General features: G+C 37.4%; 1 protein-coding gene and 1 pseudogene across 3 annotated transcripts in view; one reads left to right on the plus strand and one right to left on the minus strand.

Annotated features, from left to right (window-relative positions):
* The window catches only part of Fmnl2 (formin like 2), a 282989-nt gene that overhangs the window by 228803 nt on the left and 31111 nt on the right, over nucleotides 1-23075 (minus strand). The gene's annotated exons all lie outside the window — the stretch shown is intronic.
* LOC143407196 (small ribosomal subunit protein eS1 pseudogene) lies at nucleotides 9535-10424 on the plus strand (annotated as a pseudogene).

Raw genomic sequence — 23075 nt, forward strand, 5'->3', positions numbered from 1 at the left:
TAATTTCAAGAGCAATGATTTAATTCAGATAAAAATTATATTAACGGGCTGGGGTTGTAGCTCAGAGGTAGAGCGCTCGCCTAGCATGCGTGAGGCTGTGGGTTTGATCCTCAACACCACATAAAAATAAAATAAAGGTGTTGTGTCCACCTACAACTAAAAACAATAAATACATATTTTTTAAAAATTATATTAGCATTCAGGCAAACACCATTTGTCAGAAATTCTTACCACCATCAGGAAAATCAGAACTTAAGAGGCAAAAGTGGCCAGAGGAAGAAACGGAGCTACCACCTTGATAGCTTGCCTCATACCTTCCAACAGCATGTCAGACACATCAAAGAAAAAACCTTCTTACCAGTCTCTTTCCTCTTTTCCCTATTATTAACAACAATTCTAACTTCATGGAGCAGGAATGATTGCCTCAGGACAAGCTTACTCTATACCTCTGCTCACTCAGAACACAAAACTAAGATAGCTCCCTCTTCAACAGGAAAAATGAAGCCAATGTAGGTAACATGAAACCCATGTTCTATAATACTGGGATTAAAGGATAAGGACTTACACACATTAAAGACATTTGGCATCACTGTGAAGAAAATGTGCAACATATATTCATAGAAATAAGAAATCATGAAATTTCAGAGCCTATATTTTTAAAAAATCTAATCCAGCCCTCTCCTGATCAAAGTCCCAAGAAATAAGATTTGCCCAAAATCTATCTAAATGCTAAATTGTGACAATGTCCTAAGCATCAAAACTCTTACTCATTTACATTCCCTTAGCTTCTGATCAACAACTCAATGTATGTTGTATGTTCTTTCTTAATGATTTTACTGCTATGTGTAGTTGGAAACATCCACTATCAGTATCATTCTATAATAGAACTTTTAATTACACACCAGGTGAAAGGTTCTGAAACATAAAGTCAAAGACACAGAACCCAGAAGACTTAGGTACTAGTGAGTTCTTATTATCACTGACCAGTTTCTGGACCTCAAATCACTATATTTCAGCATTTCAGAGTTGGATCAGCTGGTCTCCAAGGTTCTTTCCCAATATGGCCAAAGCACTCTAATTCTCAGTCACCTGACATGCACAGTAGACACGGGAAAACCAAAACCCGTTTTAAAAGTCACAAGAAAAAAAAAAATCACAAGGTGTCATTGAAGGAAAACTGTGTGTGGCAGCAATGCTTACTTTGGGTTTTTTCCATAGAGGTAAGTTCTGTGATTTCCAAAGGCAAACAGTTCTCTTTCTCTAGAACAAGGACAGGATGTTGGGGACATGACTCATTCTGTTGACATTCTAGGTACTGGTCAGTTGGAGGACAGGAACCAGATCAGCTTCCTAGAGAAGACAGATGAAAAACTGGCTTCGGAAGAGACCAGAATGGAGATGGGTCAAATGTCAGAAGGATCTTTACTTCCCAAACTCTTTCTAATCTAGCCTCTGTTTAATAATAATAATGGCCATCCTCATCTTGACAAAAGGAGTAAAAGGACATATTTCTAGAGCCCCCAAACTCCATGCAAGCAGCTAGATGCTAGGGACAAAACAGTTTCCTAATTCTAACAAGACCACCAACAACTTACAGCCTCAGCATTGTTACCAAGCACCCATCCTTTCTCCCCCAGCACCTCAGAATACAAGTGTGCCTTTACAACTCATTTTCTTTCAGATGCAGGAATTAGCAAAGACCACTGAAAACCTCTGATAGTCTTAAAATTGGAGGAGGAAGATAAACTGCGGTACTCAGCACTCTTGATCTGTGTACACAGGGCCCTGCTTATCTTGTCATTTCAAAATTCAAAGTTTAGAGAAACATCAACATGTGATGTTCTCCATTTCACATTATATTTAGAATATGTGTCAGAAATGCCACATCTGACCACTTCATCATCCAAAAAAAAAAAAAACCCACAACCTATTCCTATATGTGCCATTCCTACTCCTGCTACATAGAACAGTGACTGACAGAGTCCTAACCCTTTTTCTATTGTGGTAGAAACACAGCTCCACTCTGCCTTAGTTGTATTCAATGCCACCCATCAGAGTTCCGTTTAGGACCCTGCTGGAGAACTCCACAAATTATCTACAAGACAATCCTTCTGAATCCCCTACCTGCATCAAAATTCCACGTAGTCCCCAACATGCATTCACTCACTCATCCATCCATCCTTAGTAATCTCATGATACAAGAACTCTATTTTAAATAATGGGGATCATTTTAAGAATTTAGATAGTAGGAAAAAAGAGAAAATGACATTATCCCCAAAGTTTATTTATATTCCCTTATTGCTTTTTTCTGTTTATATTCAGTTTAGTGTTCCCTTTCTCCATTATTTGCTTCTCGGCAGATGTAACCACACACGAACCACTGCTCTCCAAGTGGTAGGAGGAAATACAAAAAAAGACACATACACCCCCCACCCCCCCAAAAAAAAAATGTTTAGGAAAATTAATAAACATTAATAAACATTAAAACTGACAAACAACTGATGACATGCAATTGGAGAATTCATCAGTTTCAAAAAGTTACTTTATAAAAGTTCCTAAGCAGTCCTTAGAGAGTTTCTGGAGGGGTCATTAATTTAAACATGACACATCAAAGAAAACAGATATATATTCTACTAAAGTTCCCTAAAAGTTCACACTGAACACGTTATACATAAGCATTGGTGCAGCCTATAAACATGTACTGGAAAACAAACAGAAGTCAGATGTGCTTCAAAATCCAAAAACTGGGCATGGATAAAGCATGTAAAAGCCCTGTTAAAGTTAAGACATTTACAATGTTAGCTAATCACACATAGTGTATTTATTTTAGAGACAACAGAGTCACAGGAATGAAGTGAATGGGTGAACGGAGCTGAAACCAAAGCCTCAGCCTCTAGGCCACCAGATATGTGGTCTGTCACTATTCCACACAGAGAAGAAAGCATTACAAAGGCATATAAAAGGTCAAAGAGGTATTTTGTAGTGTCAGAAAGTAAGAAAGTGATTTAGAAAACAAGATACTGATAATGGTATGCCATTAAAGGGATACAGAAGTCAAGTGAACGACTTCCAATGGCCAAAGCTGGGACAATTGGAATAAAATTACATGGGAGTTTATTATAACCCACAGTATAAAATAAACACCCATGAGTCCACACTGATATAAATGCTATAATAAACAAATGAAAATACATATCACCCATGCATAAGAATTACAAATCATTTATGTAGATACTTTACTCCTAAGGAGGTTGAGGCTAGGCATGGTGGCACATACCTGGGGATGGGAATCACAAGTACAAGGCCAGACTGGGCAACTTGGCAAGACTGTCTCAAAATAAAAAGTAAAAGGGTTGGGGTGTAAGCTCAGTGCTAAGGTGCCCCTTGTACAATCCCTAGTATCAAAAAAGAAAATAAATAAATAAAAAGAGGTTGAGGTATCAGCTGCACATAGTGACTTCCTTCCACATAGTACAGTATGCAAAGTGGAAGGGGGGGGGCTGTTTTTAGTTTATGTGGAAAAACCTGGGAAACACTACCTCAGGTCAATAATACCTATAACCTCAACCTAATCATAAGAGAAAGACATAGACAAATCTCAGTTTATAACTATACTCTAAAATACTGGGCCAGTAATCCTCAAAACTGTCAAGGTCATCAAGAACAAGGAAAGTCTGAGAAACTATCTCAACCAAAAACAGCCTAAGATACCAGACAACTAAATATAATGCCCCATTCCAGATGGGATCTGGGAACAGAAAAAGGAATTAAGTAACAAGTGAGGGAATATGAATATAGGCATCAGTTAATAATAATGTGTCAGTATCGCCTCATTAATTATGACATGTGTACCATTCTAACAAGATGATAATAAAAAGGGAAACTGGGGGCAGGGTATATGACAACTCTGTACTATCTTAATCTTTCCATGGATCTAAAACTATCCTACAATAAAAAAAATCAAAGAGGAGAGAATGAGAGCTGCATGCAAGGGAGAGCAGATGGATGAACTTGGCCAAATTCCCCTTGGCAGAAATTGTCCTCATGCCTTTCTAACCCTCACCATTCCATCTCTGTGGACTAGTAAACTTCATCCAAGGACTTGAAGGCAGAACTCAGTTGGGGTCTTTTTTTTTTTTTTTTTTTTTTTTTGGCACTCGTGGTAGGTGGACCACACTCAAAGGTTAGTCTAGATTTTATTCAGCAGCTAGAGATTCAGTTTGGAGAGATCTCTTTACAAAGAGAGAAAGGATCCTAGAAGCTACTCCCCCAAAACTCCACTTGGAATGAAGGGACTCTGCCTGGCCTGCTAAGGAAAGGCATTCCCCATGGGCTCGCCTCTCTCCACTCCACCCTCTGCCCTAGAGCTCGTCCCTTGAATCTTTGTTTTTGTTTCTCCATTATTTATAAAAGATAACAATTCTTAGTTATTTCGGGCTTCTAAAGGATTAAATACAATGTCTGAAACTACTTCAAAATGTCTATTTTTCCTTAGCATCTCTCTTTTCAGTCAATTTCTCAAGTCTTATGAATAGTGTATTAAACCAAACTAAGCACAATAACCACTTCATCAAACACCTGTCAGAAATCAAGGCTCAAAGAGAGAAACACCTGGAGAACTCTAATGAGGGGAAGAAAATTGCAGCAACATCCTCCCTTCTACTGACCTAACAAGCACACCAAATCCAGGGCCATTCTCAAAACAGAGATTTCAAACAGAAATGTGAATGTTACTGACAAAGTCATGAACCTGTTCTTTGATAACTTGCACAGATTTCAGCTAAGGCTTTTGCCTTCCAGCACTTCTCCTTCCTCCCCTTTCAAGATCAAAAGTGAAAAACTCCTCAAGCATAACTGACAACCAGGACTGCAATTCAACTCAAATAATTCATGAGCACCTATTACCCGAAAAATAGCATGTTAGGTACAAAGAAATCACTAGAACGATACAGGCCTCTAATGTCAATCGTTTGGAGGAGGGAGGTTCTTGATGTGAACTTTCAGGACATTTTATTAGAATATGCTTCTATTTTTCTTTGATGTGACATATTTAAATGATCAGTTCCTTCAAAAAATTCTTCAGGGGGACTTCTGCAAAATAACACTTTTGAAGCTGATAAATTTCCCAAACTTCTAGAGTCAAAGTTCCTCCCACGTCATCACACTGATGACCATAAATGCAGCCACTTCACAGGTCCAGGCCTGTTGGGAGCTCAAATGAGTCTTGCAAAGTCTACCTTTCCCCTAGTCCAGGAAGCTTTCACAGTAAAATTTCCAGCATCTTCCTATCCCCAACTTTTAGAACTGAGTCACAAAATGCTTGCAGCCAAATTAAAGGTTTAACCCTAAAAGCATAATCTCTAAAGCAGTAGATCTCAACTATGGGAAATTTTGTTATTCCCCCCCAGGGAACATTCAGCAATATCTAAAGACATTTTTGATTGTCATAACTGGGAGGAGGGAGTACTGCTCAATGCACCCACCAGCACCAGAGGATACAGTCAAGGACATTGTTAAACATCCTAGGATGCATGGGACAGCTTCTTATAATATCAGTTACCTGGCCCAAAATGCAAGGACGTTGTTGAGATTAAGGAGTCTTGTTCTAGAACTGCATAAGAAAACATGTAAGTAGAAAAGCATAAGTTATACAGATTCCTCCTCAGTCCTCTTTGCTGCATCTTCCTGCTACCCCCTAAAATTAAGCTTTGTTCATCAGGCCCTGTTCTCTGCCTTCTTCCCTTTTCTCTACATATCTTTGTTTTCTGATCTTCTTTCAAATACTACATATAATTCATGTTTTATCCCCCTCACAACTTGGAAAAGTCCTACATATCATTCAAAAAACATTAGTCAAATGTTAATATTGTCATCGAAAATTACGATTACTAGAGGTCTAGCTAGAAAGAAACCAGAATTTCTCAAAGATCTAACCAAGTGAACTGAGCAATACAGAAAGTACTTTTCTGTTTTCTTTGCAGTGCTGGGAATCAAACCCAGGTCCTTGGAGCATGTTAGGCAAGCTCTACAACTGACCCATATCCTCAGCCACAGAAAACACCTTTTGTAGGGGAATTTAAGCACTACTGGTAATTCTGACATACAAAAAAAAAAAAAAAAAAAAAAAAAAAAATCTTTTTCCTATGTGAATCAAAAAGTTAAAGGGAAAGGAACTGAATTATCCAGATAATTTCTTCTAAATCCCCTCACACACATTCTGTCCAGCTAGTCCCCTTGCCAACCACCCAGGTGAACCATTTGTGTGTGACTTTTAATCTTCGCATCAAAGTTACTCTATTTATTAGTAAGGGGAAAAGTTTCTTCTCAATTTTCCTTCTTTCATATCCCAGGTGAAGTAGGATTTATTCAATTCCCAACATTCTCAAATACAGCAAACGTAAAACATGTATAACCTTAATATGCCATTTTCCATCACCCAATTTTAAAATAATGCTAATTGCAAATTTAAAGGATGACTACATTCTCTGGATGAGCCGCAGAAATAATATATTTAGTCTACAAATTCATGAAATAGTGAACAACATGCCAAGTACATTCCACCTCCATGGTCTTATGATTCCTTAAGCAAAACAAGTATTTAAAGAGCTTCAAAAATTATGGTGGGGGTGGGGGTAGGGGGCTCTTGCACCCTGAGCCACAAGGTTTTTTGTTTGGGGGATTTTTTAAGTGTGTTAAAGATGTAGTTTACCTAATGTTCTTTAACTATTCTGCAAATGACAAGGGGAAAATGTCACATGAATTTAAGACAAAAGTATCTACACAAAAAGTAATTTCCCAGTTATTTTAAATCTTCCTTGAAAGGGGGTCTAGAAAATTTCAATGAGACAGAAAAGTTAATGCCTGGCTTAAATAAAAATATATTTGCTAATTGGGGGGAAAAATAACATGACATCTGAATTTTGAAACACTTTCAAAGGGGAACTCTACCCCATAAGCAAAGTGGCCCATCTATGCTAGGACCTACAGGTCCTCTGGAAATAGGTATATTCAGAAAGGATAGGCATGATATAAATAAATTTTCAGGGCCACAGAGGGTTAAGCAGCAGCCTTGGATTCTATTCTCCAACTGGCAAGAGCTGAAATAGGGAACTGGTCAATGACAATAATGAACACTGTATTAGGTCAAGAACTTATGAATCAATTCTCTAAATTTAGTAGCTAGACTCATTCCTGTTTATCTTTTCAAGCCAGTTCAGCCCAAATAGCAAGTATAGTATATGACTTGTAAAGGAGAAATGGGAAAAATACTTCCCTCCAATGAACATCAGAATTATATCCAGCCAACTTCTTCCAGTTTTCCAATGTGGAAACACTTAGTGATGGCTGTTCAAATGCTTAGTCTAGATCTAAGACATTAGAGAAATAAGAGAGAGGGAGAGATTTGTGTGCAAGAGTTGTTTTTTGCAGAAATGCCATGATTAAACAACAAGGATTAAATGTATAGAACCACATTAAAGACTTCAGAATGCTATTTACTCTCTATATTGATAAATATGTTTAAACAAAGATTTTCTGTGGAAAGCCAGCAGCTCTTAAGAATTATTTTAAAACAAAAGATTCCACATGACTTTTGTTTTCACACTAAGAGGAAAAAAAAAAAGTCTTTTTTTTTTTTTTTAATTTCCTATTTCATTTATCCTATTCCTCTCAGTTGGGTCTTTGGTTAAAGCACAATTGAAAGAAGAAGACAAAGCCTGGGCCAACTATCCAAAGAAGAACAAACTGTCTTCTGCTCAAGATTTTTATAAAAATAAATCTGGCTTACAAAAAGGAATTTATGGAGATTTCCACATTGTCCTCTCATTTCATGTGAGTCTGTTGATTTTTTTACTCATTCCTGTTTTTCAAATTCATGTTGGATAAGGAAGTTAAACAAAATTTCTATCATTGTAGTCTAGCTAAACATAAACACAAGTTTCACATTTCAAATCAAAAGATTATTTTTAATTTGACTTTTAATTTTAAGAGATCAGTCCAGATGGTAGTGGAAGACTATTGTGGAGACACAAAATTGGAACAAGTTTCCCTAAAAAAGCTAACAGCCCATCTGGGGCATAATCAAGCAGTGAATCTCATTTAAACCCAAAGCACCTTGGAATAGGGTTTTTCCTCTTTGGACCAAGACATTTAGTTCAATCTCTTGCCTAGAACTTGCTGGCAAGTTCTACGTTCCTTAATCTGTATCCTAAGCACTACTCATCTCTTTAACTCTTGTATGGGGTTTGCCACCTCTTGTCACACAACACCATGGCAACCCAGCTTGAACATACAGACATTCCTGAGTCTGAAAGAACACTCCAACAGTGAATACAGGCTGAACAGAGGGGGACTTCTACAGCCAGGTTTTCAACTGGAAACTGACAAATTAGAAATTTTAATAATTTTTTAAAAAACATACAGTTTTGTATGAGAATAAGGCATACCTATCTTTGACACTCCAGCATTTTTATTTGATAGGAATCACTTTTGGTGCTATTAGAAAACAAAAGCATCACGTCTACTCTTTATACTCAACTGAATTAAAAGCAATGTTTTGAGTCTCATGAACAGAAAAACCATCCCAGCAAATTTAGTTTTTTAAGTTTCAGTCCAACAGGTTTTTGCTTATTCTCAACTATTTCATATCACTTCGGCACATCTGTAAGACTAAATAAAATTCTTGCCAATCTTTCCAGGGCAACTTATGATGAGTTATTTTACTTATAAGTTTGAATACAATATTTTCCAAAGGCAAGGAAACAACAACAACAACTGTTTTATAATATAAACAATTAACTGCATGTTTCTTATGTGAGAGATCAGGTTGTTGCTCTTCATTTAAAAACATCTACATAAACAAATGTTTTTTAGAGAATGATTTCCACATGTATCCACCATGTCTGCAGGGGTTCCAAATGACTGTCCTGTTGATGCCAGCTCAAACGCATGCAGGCATACACTCTTGCACACCAAGAACTATGTAAATCTGTGTCACAGGTTGGTGCATATTTCTAGCAAATGAAAGAAAAATGAGAAAATCGTGGTACAAGGCTAGAATCAAATCACCCAAAACACAGCTGGAGACCCCTGTACTATGTGCATTTATAATCCACAACTGGTGTGCTACTTGGGAAAAAGTGAAATTTAGACATCCAAATTACAGATTTCAAATATGTCTCTAACACTAAAATTAAGTCAGATGTATTTTTTAATTCAAAAGTTAGTAAGGACACAGTTAACTTTCAAAATCATGACAAAAATGACTATGAATTTAAATTATGATTACGCAAAAAAATTAAATTTTGTAGGCCTAAAAAACTAATATAAAAAGAGAAATGGGGAAAAAAAACACTCAAAACAAATTGAGTTATCATCTACTACAACCGTCAGCCAACTATGACCCACCAGCCAAATCCAACCCACTGCCTGTTGTTACATAGGCCATGAATAGTTTTATAAAGTGAAAATAAAGAGGAGTAAAATTCCAGAACATATAAAAACTACAGAAAGTCTTTTGGCTCTTTGAGTAGCACCATGGCAGTTGGCAAGAACAAATGCCTCACAAAAGGCAAAAGCGAGCCAAGAAAAAAGTGATTGATGCATTTTCTAAGAAAGACTGGTATGATATGAAAGTACAAGCTGCATTCAACATAAAAATTACTGGAAAAACACTCGTCACGAAGACTTCAAGAACCAAAAGTGCATGTGATAACCTCAAAGGCAGTGTGTTTGCAGTGAGCCTTGCCCATCTACAGAATGATGTTACATTTAGAAAATTTAAGCTAGGGCTGGGGTTATGGCTCAGTGGTAGAGCGCTTGCCTAGCATGCATGAGGCACTGGGTTCAATTCCTGGCACCACATAAAAAAATAAAACAAAATAAGGATATTGTGTTCATCTACAACTAAAAAGAAATATTTTTTTTAAAAAAAATTAAGCTAATAATGAGGATGTGCAGGACAAAAACTGCCTGGCTTCCATGACATAGATTTTACCTGTAACAAAATGTGTTCCAAGGTCAAAATATGGCAGTCAGAGATTAAAACTCATGTTAATGTCAAGACTACTCATGATTAATTGCTTCGTCTGCTAAATGTGTTTTACTAAAAAATGCAACAATTCTATAAAGAAGACCTCTTATACTCAATCAACACTAATAGGTACACCATATCCAGAAGGAGATGATGGAAATCATGACCCCGGAGAATATGACAAATGATTTGAAAATGGCCAATCAGCTAGACAGCATTGGAAAACACTAGAAAAGCATTGCCAGTTTATTTATTCTGTTTATTCTGTCCTCATTAGAAAATAAAAACGTTGAAGCAACCCCAGTTTGAATTAAGAAAACTCATGAGGCTTCACTGTAAATGTAGTAGCTTTGGAAAAGCTACTGTAGATGAGACAGACGCTAACATCATATAAACTGATAGATCTAAACAACCAGGTCAAGAATCTGTTAAAATTCAGATTTTACATAATGACAAATAAAAAGCCCTTTTTGTAAGGAGAAAAGAAAAAAAAAAAACTATGTGAAATTCACATTTCAGCAGGGTACAGTGAGGCACACCTATAATCCCAGCAACCCAGGAGGTTAAGACGAGAGGATCATTAGGCCAGCCTCAGCAACTTAGTGAGACCCCTGTCTCAAAACAAAAATTAACAATTGCTGAGGGGATATCTCAGTGGTAAAGTGCCCCTTAGGTTCAATCCCCAGTACTACAAAAAAAAAAAAAAAAAAAAAAAAAATTCCCACATTTCAATGTCCCTCCTGGTACACAGGGACTCACAGTCACTTGCTGTCATCTCAGGCTACGTTCACCCTGTATCAGCAAGGGTGAGTAGCTACAACAGAATCTGTATGAGCCACAAAGCCTGCAACATTTACTACGTGGCTCTTTACAGAAAATCAGCCAACCCCTGACCTACCATGCAAATGGATTATGTTGAAAAAACAGTAAGGGCCAATAAATAAATAGGTGAAGGGAAAAGGCTTTAAATAGAAGAAAAATACAACCCGTAAGAAAAAAAATTTAAAATGCTCAGTTTCATATTTGACCTACCAAATGAGGAAGATTTTGGAGAAATCAAGACACAATGTTGGGCTGGGGCTGTAGCTCAGTGGCACAGCACTTGACTAGCATGCATGAGGCACTGGGTTCCATCTCCATATATGAAGAAATTTATTATGATATCATTAATACAATGAATAACCATTTCCACTGAGGAAAACAGTAAAGTTTCCTCAATTCACAGAGTGATTTATTATATGTAAAAGTTTTCATATACCTACAATTAAGATCTACATGTATAATTACATATATTTAATGCACTATGTTTCCTGATATTAAGATGATGGTGTGCTTTTTAATCAATGATGTCTTACATTTACTACAGAGGCAATTCACATAGTTCCAAAGAAGATCTCTGGAAAAAGGACCGGTCAGGCAGAGAGGTTTCTTGGTGGGACACAGCCACTAATAAAGCCACAGAAGCAGGGAGGAAAAAAAGGGATTTGATGCCTAGAATCTCCCTCATCCCAGCTTTCCTAAAGTTCTCCCCCTGGCCAATCCAATTAGGAGCCAGGTAATAAGAAAGCCTGGGGAATCCAGTCTGTCAGCCAGCATCACTACCCACTCCAAAAAAGAGGGCAGATAAACAATAGGGAGGAGGTGCTATGGTTTGTGTCTCTTCCAAAATATGTTGCAAATATTATGGGACCTAGTTGGACTCCTTAAGAGGTGAACAGGCCATGAGGTCTCCTTCCTCATTAATGGGATTAGGGCCCTATATATGACCCTACTCTCAGTGTTTGGCTAGCTTGCCCTTCTACAATCTGCCATATAAGAATGCAACAAAAAGGCCCTTATCAGACCAAAAAGTGATGCACTGGTCTAGGAGTTGAGACTCAGCCTCCATAACTGTGAGAAATAAAATTCTGTTCTTTACAATTGATCCAGTTTTAGTTATTCTGTTATAACAGCACAAAATAAAACAAGACAGGAGGGTAAAGAGAGTAACAATCTCATTCATTCTCCCAATCACCCAACGAATATGAAAAAAACTTTTTAATGCAATGAGCAGCGGAAAGGAAAAGTAAATTTGTTCAGATCATCCAATAATTCAGGACCTAAATGGCACTGATTGCTTCAAGAACAATTCTGACATTGGGTATTTTTAAAAGTTGGAATTTGAAAAGCCGAACTCTTTCTAAAAGAAAGCATTTTCCACAATGTTGAGGTTAAGATGTTTCAGCTATCCTTTTGGTTAGGTAGAGAGCCTCACTTAAACTGTATGGAAATAGAGTAGAAATTTGAAAAAAAAATGTGAATCATTTTAAATAGCAGGGAAATAAGTAATTTGGCAAATGATTCCAACTATTATGCATAACTATAAAGCACCAATAAAATAAATAACAAAAATGGGGAGGGAGCATGCCAAAAGTTAGTGGTATGGCAACTCACTTCTGAGTTTTTTCCAGTCAGTAAAAAACACCTCAATGCAAGAAACTCCTAGACTTTAAAAAACTACTCAAAAATATTAAATCAGACAGATGGTAAATTGCTGAAAAAGTGAGGCCCAGAAAATCCTACAAAGAGAAGGGACAGACATGTATAAGGTCAATGGCATGAAAATCTTTAAGTATAATAATTAGCAAAGGAGACTACAAACAAAAAAGTGATAATTCAAGTCTAAATTTTTTTGAATGAGTTAATGAACAAATAGCCAAACTACTTACCACATGCACTGACACTCCCCTCAAATGAAGAGGTTATTTACAATCACAACATAACTACTAAGACAGAACATCCTAGGGAGGAAGCAAAAGGAAACACCCTAAAGGTAAACTAAGAAGGTCTTAAGCAGACTGAGTTCAGGGTTCTCAGAAGGACTGTACCCTTAATGAAGTGCACACCACACTCAGTCAGATCAGCATGCACCCAGGGGTGGGACTAGTACTTTACATCTCCCCTTTCATGGAGACCACTAGGAGATTTATGCTGTGATGGTCACCCATGACAGTGCCAGGAATAAATCTAAGTAAGGTATACCAGTAGAAACACTTTCCACATGTCAGAAAAGCAAGAGAGCCAGTTTGTTTCCCCAAGCTGCCCTATCTTTTATTGTCACCAACAATGGAACCTTTCCTGATACTCTCGTTTTTAAGCTTCCTAAGAGAAACAGGTGACCTTATTATGACTTCTCCTTTCAAGACGCTGAAGCACAGACATCTGTAGGACTTATGCCACTTAGAAAGCATACAGCATATCCAGGAAGGGTGGAAGAAAGATAAAAATCTGTTAGCAGTGCCTTGATTTATTATAATTTAGCAGTCAACCTGCTGAAGCATTTTCATATGGTTAAGTCGATCATTTGAAGAAAATCCACGGTATAAGAACATAATATAGGCTCTTCAGAGCAACCTTTTGAGACTTCTCATAAGCTTTTAATAAAAGCTTCATTAAGAAACCACCAGCACTTAACTACAACCCCAATTAATTAATAACAAAGAACAATAAATACCAACAGACTTCTAGGTAAGCTTTTGGAGAGATCAAATCAGCTGAACAACTCTGTCCCCCAGAAATATAAATGCCTTTGCCTCATCCTACCTTTTCCTAACCCCTATTGAAACTCATCAGGACACCGAATGTTATGATCATCTGGTATAACAATACATGGGGCATGGTTCAAACCACAGCACAGTTTAAATCACCACAGAGAGCAATGTGCTCCTAAACAGAAGAATTTTATATTTAACTATTCAAATTGTTTTTATTAGAAGCAGATTTGTAGAGAGACTAAGAAGAAAAAGGCCTAGGCCTGAGCTCATCTTTCCACCCTTGCCTCCCTCCCTCCCATGCCTTCTATGAATGGGATTCTAGCTCATCTTTACTCCCAGAGGAGAATGTACCTGCCAACTTATGTCAAGAGAAAACCACTTCATCCCCAGTTTAGATGCTGCTTCTTAAGTATGAGTATGCTTTTAGCACCAAAACCAGTTCCTGTTTAAGTGTCACTGTTAACTCTTTCAACAAATACATGTTGACAAGGTACAAGAGCAATACCAAACAGAAGCCTCTGGATTAAAATGCTAAATTAAATTTCTTAATGATAATTAAATAATTAAAAGAGATTAGTTTATTAGCTGAGTTGATTACTATGTTAGGACTAGGAGATGAAATGTCATTCAAGAAAAAAGAATATAAACCTAGAGGGCAGCTTCTTTTCCTCTCTCTCTTGTGTTGGAGCCACCAGAAGCTTTTGAGAAAGATTTCAGAAAAGTATGCAGGCTCTGGACCAAGGAAAGCCAATCTTATCTAAAGGTATGACAGCTTCCACCAGAAATGTATACTTTCCAAAATACAGATACAAGCTCCCAAGAACTGAGATGTTCAGGAGGAAAGAACAATTTCACGCAGTCAGATTGCCTCTTCTGAGCCAAGGGGAGAAGAGGCCGTCTTTCAGTGCAATGCTTGAAGGATGCTTAATCACGAACAGAGTTCCTAAGGGAAGATTCCACTTCTGTCCTAGGGGCAGAGCAGGGGCAACCATGGATCAAGAGGACTCTTCTAATCTTCTCTTGTTAACACCGGCCATTTATTAGACTGCACCCCTCTGCGCACACACAACTGCTGAATTCTAGACATAATCACTTTATGGCCTGGCCTCTACCCTGGCTAGCAACACTGATGCCTACATCCCAAAGCTGAAGCCCTACCTCAACATCTCCAGTGTCTGCTGGGCCACAGGGACTGATTGTCTAGATTCTAAAGAGAAGGGCATGATAAAAAGAAATATGGGAAGACATTTAAACCCAACCTTAATATGATGCCTTTGGAATTAGCTCAGCCTTGGTTCCAGCCTGGAAGTTGTTTTTAATTATCTCTGTGACAGACAATTTTATTCCTTAGAATCAGTTTCCTTGTCCATAAAGTGAACGAAAGCTGCCTACTTTGGCAAAGCTGCTATGAAAATTTACAAAGATAAATGTATGCAAAGTAAGCTTTCAAGAAATGGTAATTAATATTCCTAATTTTTTTTATTTTATCAAAGGGTGATCTCAAATTCATGCCAGCCAAGAGTGAAAAAATTTTACTAGACACAGTTCCTGTAATAGAATTATAAAAATGTAAAGAATGAGATCTATACAGCATATAGTAGTCACCCTGGTGTAGGAATACACACATGATTTTCACAAATTCCTAGTTTATAATGTCAAGATTCTCCAAACAAAACAGATGCTCATGATCAAACTGTGTGATGACTTCTGCTTATTTCCTCACCACAAATAATCAAGACTCTCAAAGGTAAAATATATGTTCTAATTTACTTTTTCTAACTTTGGGGATGGCTAGGATTTCCCAATGACCTTCTTGAGTTTCAAAAGTTAACTATTATGGTTTTGGGGTTTTTGTTGCTCTTTGTTTTTTTTTTTGTTTGTTTGTTTATTTGTTTGTTTTTGTTTTTGTTTATACCAGGGATTGAACCCAGGGGCACTTAACCACATACCCAGCCCTTTTTTATTTTTTTATTTTTATTTTATTTATTTATTTATTTATTTATTTTTGGAAACAGTGGTAAGTTGCTTAGGGCCTGGCTACGTTGCTGAAGCTGGCTTTGAAATTGTGAAACTCCTGCCTCAGCCTCCCAAGCAATTGGGATTACAGGTGTGGGACACCATGCCCGGCTCATCTTCTTTTCACTGGGGTGTTGAACTTTAGGGTGGTGCTCTACCACTGAACTATAGCCCCAGTTTTTTGTTTGTTTTGAGACAGATCTCATTAAATTGCAGAAGCTGGCCTCCAACTTTTATGTGATCCTCCTGCCTCAGTCTCTCCAGTCAGGCATGCGCCACCACAACTAGCTATTATAACTTTTAAAATGAAAAGAGTGCCAATTTTGCTACACCATTCTGGAAATATTAAGACATTATTATTATAAAAATACCATTATTAATAATAGTTATCTCTTAGAGTATTTGCTAAATTCAGTTTTATATAGACAAAGAGCAAATAATCATCACTACAAGAAATAATTTCCAAAAAGAAAATTTCTCTAGTAAAAGGAAATAACCCAAATTTAGAGCCTAACACAGTTTCCTCCCAAACTATTTATTTTAAAAAGGTGTAAACTATCAAGTGCCTACACATAAAATGTTTCCTCCAGATAACCAGAGCCCATTTGGTTTACCCATCTTCAGGATTCCTAAAGGAGGTCAATTTAACATTACCATCTATCTCTCCTACCAGAAATTAAAACTAGTACCTCTTTCTACCCTCTTGGTCTACCCCCTCACCACTTCATATTTTTTCCAGCTACAAGTAACAAAGAGAAATTATATATATTTAGTGTATACTATGTGATGTTTTGATACATTGGATACGCTGTAAAAGGATTACCACTATTAAGCTAACAGAAGCATCACCTCACATAGTTACCTTTTTAGGTGTGTGAAGAGAACACTCGAGATACAACCTCTTCACAAATTTCAAGCAAAAAATACAAGAGCCTAAATAATGCAGTTAAAAGTCTGCAGTGGCTCTCTGGCTAGCCTCTTTAGCATCAGGCTCTCTGGGGAGGCAGATGGACTCTTTTCAGTGTTAAGTTTTGCTTTTTTGAACCAGGACCTCAAAAGCACTGAAGAGGGTCCAAAAGCTCAGACACATGCTTCTAATCCCAGCAGCTTGGAAACCTGAAACAGGAGGATCTCAAGTTCACAACCAGCCTCAGCAACAGCAAGGTGCTAAGCAACTCAGTGAGACCCTGTTTCTAAATAAAATACAAAATAGGGCTGGGGATGTGGTTCGGTGGTCAAGTCTCCCTAAATACAATCCCCAGTACCACCTCCCCACACACATACACACACACAAAAACAGGGTCAAAAAAGATCTACTGGAGAATCTAAGCAAAGCACACCAGGACATCCTGACAAAGAAAACGTACAGTGCTTTCCTCAGTGGCATCCTCCCTTCTCATCCTGATTAAGGCATTTACTGCTGCAGCAAACTCAACTAACTGGTACCAAAATTTCCACACAAAAATGGAGATGATCTTTCAATACTTTGGGTACAAGTAATATGTGTGCCTTACATTTATCTTCTTTTTTTTTTTTTTTTTTTTTTTTTTGGTGTACATTTACCTTCTTTTAAGTGCTTCAAAAAGTGGAAGAAATGGTCAAAACTGCTATGTAAAGTTCTATATTGCTAGTCATGCTAAATTATAAGCAGTTTTCATTTCTTTAAATGGTTCATTTAAAGCTTAAAATGTTCATTTTAAGCATTTTATTTTTTCAAAACCTGCCACAGCAACTGTGTTGAGTACAGCAGCCAGAAAGTTCACAGGGACAGTTTTCAAATGCCCAAAACTGGGAAATGCGCTTTAAAAAATCAAATAGTTATTTCAGAATATAGAATAAATGCTGTGACTCTCATGACCCCGGTCAGGAATTAGACTATATTCCATTCTGCTCTTTTTACTGAAGAGAACTTCAATTAAGATCTCCACTGAGAACAAAGATATTCAAATGAGAAGCTCCTCTGGTAGCCCAGCAAGGAGATCAGGCTTCCCCTCTCAAAGGGGACAACATAAGGACATGAAGCAGCCTGAAGATCATGAGCTCCTCTGCTCAAGGAAGCCCTGAACACCAAGGTAAGATGCATGAAATATACCATAGGGCAGCTTTTCAGTCTCCTGTTCTTGTATCACTTCTACTTCTCAGGCTACCTGTCTTTTGTGAACTAGAACCTAAGGCAATATCAATCTCAGGTGCTTAAATAAATCCCAAAGCAGCTCAGTAGATGAGCCAGCTGTCATCAAACTATGATGGATGACAAATATATAGCAATCAATATTTGTGGATCAGACTTTTGGAGATTCACAACTCTTGGTTTCAAATCAAGACTGTTTTCATGTCATTTGAAACAAAGAAAAAGGATGGAAACTATTAGGCATCTCCCAAGAGCTGTTTTAGGCATTATATATACTTTCCCACTTAGTCATGTTAAGATCCCATTTTGCTTCTGAGAACATTAAGGCTCAGTTTAAGCAATCTGCAATAAAGTGCAGATGTAACTAGTGCAGCCAGTTTTTTCCCACCATTGTTATCATTCATCCTCTTAAACTGGCTGGTTCAACACACACTGTAACATAGCACTACAATAGACACCACATAACAAAGTACATAGACTTTTGCAAACCAAACACATTGGGTATACAAGGCAGAAAAACAAGAGGTTTTCCCCAATGATCCAAAGGTTAGGTTACATATGTTAGAGAGGAGATCAGCCAAAAACGTAGGAAAAAATCTCAAGAGTGATCTATTAAGAGATGTCCAAAAAGATGGAGAGACAGGAAGGGCATTCCATTTAAAGGGGAAAATTTGAGCAAAGATGCAGAGGTGGGAGAGCCCTAGACATGTAGGGAACAATGAGCAATTCCTTTAGCTTAACCCACTTCTCAGTGCCAGGATTGTGAAACATTTTAAGGTTGCAAGTTCCTCTGAATCTTTTAAGAAGTTACTACATACAATTAGGAGAGTGTGCATCCAATATTGCTGTCTTCATGAAGATCAGAGAGAGATAAATCATCTGAAGATTTTTTTTAACCTCTTATGAAAGATTTCAGTTGCTAGATCACTACACAGGCAAAAAGCTTTCCAAGCGTTCACCAACATTAACAATGGGCTGCCTTTGGCTCAAACACATTCGTACAATTTTGCACATACAAATGGTTCATTCAATCAATATTTGCTGAATGCCTTCTATGTACCAGGCACTGTGCTAGGTAAAAGAAATACAAAAATGAACTCACTTATTCTTGACCGCTGAAAGCACAGGAAGCACTACAATTAAGATGTGATGTTATATAAATAGTAAATACAGAATGACTACTGTTACTTAATTAGGTAGAGCTATCTCGAAAGGGTAGTGGCAGAAGCAATTTTTAAATACACTATTTGTCCCACATCTAGGTCCATCATTGATTTGGCTGAACTCTTATAGATTATGTATTTATAGACACCTTCATAGAGTTACTAAATTTCCATTCACCTCTTGATTTCTATAGATTTCATCAGTATTTTCTATGACTACAAATAAAAAATGATCAACTGGATCAGACAAGGTAAGGGACAGTCATTCAAATGCATGCCTTTATATTAATTCTCTATCATTCACCACATCCATGTGCCCTAGTATGTCTTTAAGAAAGTCAACTAAAAAGTATCAAACCAGAAAGCCCAATAATCCTCCCAAATATGTTAAGATTTCTGTTTCCAGTAAGTTTTTCTAGAGTTCTCTTTGCCACAGTAAAGCTACTGACATGGCACTCCCCTGGTCCTGGGAAAGTGTTATTCTATAAACAAAGGTTCAGAGGTGGGAGAGCCCTAGACATGCAGGGAACAATGAGCAATTCCTTTGATACAAAGGTGCAGAGGTGGGAGAGCCCTAGACATGTGGGGAACATGATACAAAGCACCCCCATCCTAGCCCTACTCAGTGTTTGCCAATTTGTTAAGTATTTGAGCTTTAAAAGGACAACTAAGTAAAATGATGTTAATATCCTTTAAAATATTTTAAAATTAAAGGATGAAGAGCTAAACAAGCAAATAATAGAAATTCTGAAATACTACACTTAGTTATGCATTGACCTCTATTAGGACAGCTCAGATCTGAGACCCATTAAATGAAATATGAAAATAAATTTACTCTACCATAAACCATCCTAATTTTAAAGGAAGTTATTGTAAATGGACTAGCTGATAGTCACAGAAGAGTTCACTAACAATGTGGAAGCATCAATGACAAAATGACCAATAAACCAACAGGGTACTGTTGTCTCCTTAGCTTCCATGTGCCAGCCCCCATCCTGAAGCAGGTCAGTAATTATTGAGTGAACTGGCTCAAGCCCAGACATACACACATAGTGTTCTCCTTTAGAATACCATTATCAACCTCTAAACAAACACCCTCTACATCAGCAGGGCTCAGCATCACCTGGCTAATCTCAAAGTTTCTCTCTTTTCCATGACAGTATCAGGAAGCACAGCAAAAAGATAGCTGGTTTCAGCTCCTTACCTCCATCCATATGGGGGTAGAGGTAAAGTTTTTATTTGGAGGGTCTTTTTTGTTTTTTTGTTTGTTTGTTTGTTTCTGTAGCTGCTACATTCAGACCTCCCTTAGTCATCCCCCTCAACACCTGGGTAGCTTCTCCTCCCTCATCTGCTTCAAGACACACCACTTCCCATTTTAAAAAATCCCTCCAGAAAGTTCATTCCATGAAGAATCTCATTCATAGCACACACTTCCACCTATCTTATTGGAAAGCATGTGAATAATGCATGATGCTTGTGTAACAGTAAGCTGTCTACACCACATTTCACACTTAGAACTTCTATTAAATCCACCAACAAAGTAGCAAGGCAGCTAGGCCATGGATTACTGCCTCTATTTCCCACATGAGCCCCAGCTGAACAGAAACCCCACTGTGATCATTTTTGCATCCTCAGCAACTTACACAGAATGCTTAATAAATAAGAAAGCAAGAAAGGGATTTGGGAGAGGTGAAACAATAAACATTAGGTCTTCTGATTGCTAACTCAATGCTCTGAAAATAAAATAGAACAAAAGTAGGTTAGCCATAAAATTAAATACATGGTACAAATATGTAGTTTCTTATATTCAAATGGAACCATACAAAAGGATTTATGCCTGAATTATGATCTGAATATGTCCTTCCAGAGCTAAGAAAAACACTGGCATACTGAAAATAAAGTATAAATGTTGTTGTTTAACAGTTACATAAATAAGGATATTAAATTGTTAAATATTACCTAGAGCAAATTTGATCCAAACACATTCTAAATGATCCTACTTGAAAAGATGCTTGCATATAAACTTTCACCCAAAAGCAAGGCAATTCAGATATGGCTGAATTTATCTAGTGTCTTTAGGTTCAGAACTTTAAGAAAGCTCGAGAAAAAGCATCTAAATTATTTTACTGTGGGCCTTTATTTAAAGTATCAATTCTTTCAGCAAACCAAAACTAAGAGATAAGAGAATTCTAACTGCAGATGATGGAGACAAACAAATGCAATAATAAGCTTCTGCTGAAGTTCCCACTTCTCAGAGTCTTATTCTATAGAGCAGTACTGTGCAACAAACTTGTTGATGCCAAGTTTTCTATATTTCCACCATCCAATATGGTAGATACTAGCCATATTCAGCTCTTGCATACTTGAGAGGTAGCTAGGTTGACTGAGAAACTAAATTTTAAATTTTAATTTGTATTTAAATAGCCACATTTAGCTGGTGGCTACCGTACTGGACAGAATAATAATACAAGATGACAAAATGTCAATGCTGGGCTTCAAACCCAGGATCTTGTACACACTAGGCAAGTGCTTTACCACTGAACTACATGACCAGCCCCAAATGCATTAACTTTCAACAAGATCTCTTTCAAAGGGAATGACTAGATGACTCCTAGAAGTCGAAAAGACAGACCAGATGTTTATCTAAGGATTTTATTGCTAATTCGAACCTTCAAGATCTAGTAAAGGGAAGGCTTGTTCAAGGTCAATATTAACAGTTAGTTATAAGCTGGGCTGTTCCTGTACCCTCATTGCTCTCCAAGATAGTAATTTGCCTAGAAGCTAAACAAGGATACCAGATGAAAAGGGAAATTAATAATCACAAATCTACAATGTGTCAGCCACTAAATCAGGGTATTTATAACTGCAATCATATTTTATTTATAAAATTATGATAAGTAGCCATTCCTATTCCAGTTTAGTAACTCCAGAGAGATTGGCAAAACCAGGATTCCAGTCCAGAACTGTAATTGCAGAAGGCAATTACACCATCACACTGCCTCCCTGAAGGCGAGTTCTTCTCAAGATTTCAATCAGTTCTCTGATCCTCCAACTTTCATTGAAGTGGCTGACCACATGTCCTCAAAGCTTCCAATGCCTAGTAAACTCTACCTAGAATGCAAGCACCAATAACCCTTCATTTCCAAGAAAGCAATGACAAGTTACATTTCTCCCCCTTTCTTATAGATGTCACTACCTTTGACCTTACAGCAGGCTTCATCAGCTGGAGAGCAGCCAGAGGAAGAGCATAGCCCAGCCAATATTTACTAATTAATCCCCAGAAGTGTGTGGAGGAGGTCACAATATTCTGTAATAACATCACTCTTCCCCTCCAGAAAAGGCAGGTTGATCATCCAAGGCCACATTGCAAGGCCGCCTGCCTGAAATCTCTCCACTCCTCAGACGTCCCTGGCTCAAAGCTCCTTCCTCAGCTCCCATGAGCCAACTGATCCTTTGCAGAAATCCTCAGAAAGGACCTTTCTGACTTCAGAGGAACTCTTCTCTCCACAGACAGCATCAGAGGTTCACGCTGTATTCAAAGGCTTCCTGCACTGCACACCTCAGCTAGAAACAAAGTGACAGCAGATTCTAAGAAAATATATGTCCACAAAATCTGTACAAGAGTGCTTACAATGGCATGAGTCTTAATTGCCCAAAAGTAGTAACTCGAATGCCCATCAACTAATGAACGGAAAAATAAAATGTGGCGTATTCCACAGAAGTTACTAAAAATCACCTAATATAGATTTTTAAAAGGTAAATTCTATTGTACTTGAATTATATCTCAATCAAGTTATGTGGGGTTATTTTTCCCCTAAGATAATCATAACAGAAATGGCAGGAGCACAGAAGAGATGTATTTCAACTGTTAATTAAAAGTATGAAAGTCAAACTGGCATTGTTTTTAAGAAGTCTTTCCTAAATTCAGCTGAAGACTTTGCAAACTGTCTTTCATTGTAATGGTAAAACAAAAGCCAAAGAAAAGCCAAAGTCATCTCCATCTTAACAGTTGAGGAAATTGTATCTTAGCTGTATATATGAGTCTGAATTACCCCAGAGAGTGTGAAAAGAAAAAGGAAAAAAAAAAAGAAGGAAATGAAATGTCAGAAAGACCTAGTAATTCTTGTCTGAATTAAATTTAAAGTTCCCTGTTACCAAATCTGAATAGATTAGACTAGATTATAATCTAGGAGTAATTGCCA

The sequence above is a fragment of the Callospermophilus lateralis genome, chromosome 9 (assembly GCF_048772815.1).
Source record: "Callospermophilus lateralis isolate mCalLat2 chromosome 9, mCalLat2.hap1, whole genome shotgun sequence".
In the NCBI taxonomy this organism is placed as follows: domain Eukaryota; kingdom Metazoa; phylum Chordata; class Mammalia; order Rodentia; family Sciuridae; genus Callospermophilus; species Callospermophilus lateralis.